Genomic DNA, 4,313 nt, shown 5'->3' with positions numbered 1-4,313 from the left:
ATCGAACTCATGCTGAAGTGGCTTTAGCTTCTTAGTGCTGTGCTTTAACCCGCTGCGCCACCAGGGAGGGCCCAGATAATGTTTTCAACTTTTACTCGTTAAACATCATATCCGTGGGTTTAATCTGAGATCAAATGGATCCACTCATGTGGACAGTGGCACATACTGTGGGCAATATAAGAAGCACTGCCCCAGTAAGCTTCTAGGTCATAAGGAGACTCGATGACCAAGAGACTGGAGGAAGCTACCGAGCTCAGGAGCATGAAGTTGGCTGGTTTCCTTGGAAAAGGGCATTTCCCAAGAAGTTTCCAAGGACTTTGGGGAGAGAGGGAGAAATATACAGTCCTCTGTATGTAAGCCCCACCCCAAACACACACAGTCTGTGAAGTTTCCACTTTCTTCACTTGATTCCGGATGCCTTATAAACAGTGAACAACAGCAAAAGAGTCAGTGTGAAAAACAAGAGACACCATGGAATTTATGAGAAGCAAGAGAGTTAAAGTTTTGAGAAAGGTAGTATTTGTTTAATATTTTTATTGCACTTCATATTAAAAATTGGATATTTGTCTTACCGTCACTATGATCATTTATGTAATGATGCTTTAAGGTTATATCTTTTTATGGCTTACCCAGCCTTTCCCCCAAAGCAATTTCATCTAGATCATCTCTTTCAATGTCAGTTATGTAACATGATTCCAATTTTACAAATAAGGAAAGTGTTTTTAGAAATTCAACTAAGTGCCAGGTTAAATCAAGTTGACATCCAGAGCTCACACTTCAAAGCCCAAAACTATACAAACACCACACCACCCACCCCTGATAAAAAAGAGAGAGAGAGAGAGAATGATAAAAAAAAAAATAATGATGATGATGATGGCAATGATGGTGAGCTCTTTGCCAGGGTTCTTGATGCAAAGTTGCTCCAAACAAAAGCAATTACAGTTGCTGACGTCTGTCTTCAGCATCATGATGTTTCACTGGCCAAAATGACACTGACTAGTCTCCACAGCGGAAGCAATCAGCGAACAAGGGCAAGTCAGTGAAATGGACACCTGCTTTCCATGACATACGTAGCCACGCAGTGTCAGCGAGAGAGCCCCTTGTCAGCAGCTCTAGACAGAGGCAGCAGCATCAGCTGGACAGAAAGGAACTTGACACTGCTCACAGAGTCCTCCCAGAGTTGTAGCACTGAGTTGTCTCCAAACCAACTCAACTGGTTCTAAGGGAAAGCACATGATACCCAAAAAATAGGGCCTGGTTGAAGAAAAAAAAATACAGTTGAACCTTTAAGAAACAATTATGGAGTCCTAATTATAGCTCAAAATTGATAGAAAATCAATGAATCAAGGCTACATTGCAAGTTGTCTTGTCACATAAAGCCCAACCCCCATGCAGATGCAGGTAGCAATAAGCTCTGAACTTGCCTTCTCATGTGCTCGATGCCATCTTTGGCCGGAGAGGCAGGGCTGCCCCTTGCTGGCTCCCCACACACCCCTCTGTTGAGGAATCATGATTCTTACACATCCTAAACCAAAGTGTAATGTCAGCTATGGCACGTGTTAATATTATAAAGATTAAGATTTGTTCTGTTCGTGTACAATAATGCATCCTTGATACTCAACCTACTCTTTTCAAGTTCATAGTATGCCAGGATTTGATGTGCATCTGAAGTCTACTTACTATTGCCAGTGCTGATGTCACAGGAAGAATCAGCCAGAGCCTGAGGGAAGTGAAGGAAGTCTTTGAGGAGATTTGGAGGAGGAGGAAGCTGTGTAAGACCCTTCCTCCCTCCTCACCACCTGTCTGGATGATTTTAAGGATGTCGTTAAATATCGAGAGGCCCCAACATCAAAACTGGCTTTAAGTTAAGCAAAGCAGAAATGCAGTCCCTTAAAAAAGTCAATAAATCAGTTTATTGGCACAAAATTTGAGAATTAAGTAGAAGAAACATGAGGTGCAAGTAAGCAGAGATTTTTCACCTACCAAGCCAACCATGAGGCATTTGATTTTTGAGTTAAAAGTTTACAACAGGGGTATTAATGGTTCTTGTCAAGGAGAAAATAGTCACATCATCAGAAACCACCAGAGGCCTTCACTGGTGGCACTAGGGGTTAAAAGCACAGCACTAGGAAGCTATCACCAGCCACTACATCATGAGTTCAATTCCTGGCCAGGGAGTGACCCACATGGCACAGCAGACCTCTCCTGTCTCCCAGCTGCTCCCCTCAGCAGTGCACTTCAGTACATCTGCCTGTTCTATTCCCCACTCTGTCTCTGGTGAATCCTCTCACCCCCTGCATTTCTGGCCTGTACCCCAGTTACTATGCATAAATAAATCTTTTTTTAAAAGAAAGAAACTCACCAGAGAACTTTTAGGTGAGGAGGTGCTAGATTAGGTGACCCAGCATCTTGGGTGACCCAGAAAGAAGCTTCTTTCTTTCTTGAAACACGCCTTGTGTTTTCCTTACTCTTGCACCACTGACAATGCATTGTGCTGAGGAGGGAAATTCACCCCAGGTCTAAACAATTATGAGCCATTGGGGCAATTAGTCTGGGTGGGGAACACGAGTTTTGCACATTTCAGCACCAAAGCATTGAGATTACTTGAACTTCAACATCTCCACAGTAAACAAGCCAAGAGCCAAGCCTGACATTGAGGAGACTGAGCAGAAGAAACACACACATTTATTTGGTTTTTGTTTGTTTGTTTGTTTAAAAAATCTTGTTGGTTCCAGGCTCACAAATGCATATGATCTCCTGGCAGAAGCTGAGGTGGTTCAAAGTTGAATACAGAGAGTATCCTTATGTGAGAAGCAAGGAGCATACACAAGAGTTCTAACTTCGAGGAAAACTTGCTGCCATCTTCCAGCCACCAGGTGCACTAGAGGCATCTGAACTTGATAGAGAGGGGCGTATCCTTGTCACACCACCACGATGCCCACAGTGGCAAACGTGCCACATTATTTGTCAAGGCCTTGTTCAGGGGAAGGATGTCCTAAAGGAACTCTGCAGAGTCTTGTGGACCCCACCCCCTACTCAGCTTTCTGGACTCCACCCCCTACTCCAGTGACTGGAGACTACAACTCCCAGCAGCACCAGGGAGACAACTGCAAGGACCCAAGGGCGGAGCTAAGCAGGCATTCTGGGACTTTGGGGGATAAATAGGGCGCCATTTTCTAAGGCCCTCTCTCCCTGGGGAAAGGGCTCTCGGGACCACGTGACTCAGGGCTTTCAGTTAGTTTGTTACCAGAGCTCTGAGTCAGCCTAGCCGGTAAGATATTCCATTTACCTTGTATCCCTCTCTCTTTCCCTAGATTGTTTCCCTTTCCTTTCCCCTTTTGTAAATAAACCCATTATTGACCCTTTTGTGTGCACCTGCAGCACAACTGAATTTTAAGCGTGCAGGTGAGGCTCCACAAACGGGTGGCCCAGTTCACACTGGGGTGCCCTGTAACAGCCTGATAAACATTTGCTCATTAGCTACCATGAGCCAGTGTTACAGAATCAACATCTTCCTGACACCCCCAAAGCACAGAGTCGGCACGGATGTCGCCTGGGTCAGGTGTCTCCTTTCTCTGCGGCTCTTCCTCTATCTCCCTTCCACAGTAAGAAGTCTAAAATTAAGTCATACATAAATTATATTCCCATCTTCATGGTGACGCCATCTTAGCTGGGGGCAAGCAGCTCTCATAGCTTCTTCAGGTCTCCATTTTCTTATCTCTAAAATGAGGTTAATAACACCTGCTTGTTGGGGAGATGGGAAAAATAATTAACCCTGAAATGCTTTGAAGATGAGAAGTACCACATTACTCTTTGTGTTTGTTGTCTCCCATAAGATGCCAGGTTTTCCATTTGCACTGGTGTGTTCCTCAGGAAAAGCCAAAGATGAGATGGTACTAAAAGAGCTTGTGTGGTTAGTTCTTAGGAAACGACTAATGGGTCCATTCTTTGCTGTCGGGAAGCATCTGATCTCTCGAACAATTTACTGTTTCGAAAACAAATATGAGAGAGGGGAAAAAAGATGATTTTTCTCTTTCCTATGTACTCAGTCAATAAAAAAATTTCTCTTTCTATATATTCTCCAGTTAATGAATAAACAAAAAATGGCAGAATTAGAACATCAACGATCAACCCTAAATTAACAGGTTTGTGGTATGTGAAGTATATTTCAGTAATGCTGTCATTTAAGAAAGAATGGATGGGCCCTCCCTGGTGGCGCAGCGGGTTAAAGCGCTGCACTGAGAAGCTGAAACCACTTCCGCATGGGTTCGATTCCCGCCTGCCCTGGAGGTGACCACATGGCGTGGCAGACC

This window comes from Condylura cristata, unplaced genomic scaffold (assembly GCF_000260355.1).
Source record: "Condylura cristata isolate star-nosed mole 26May11 unplaced genomic scaffold, ConCri1.0 scaffold00016, whole genome shotgun sequence".
Classification (NCBI taxonomy): domain Eukaryota; kingdom Metazoa; phylum Chordata; class Mammalia; order Eulipotyphla; family Talpidae; genus Condylura; species Condylura cristata.
This window is presented reverse-complemented; position numbering follows the sequence as displayed.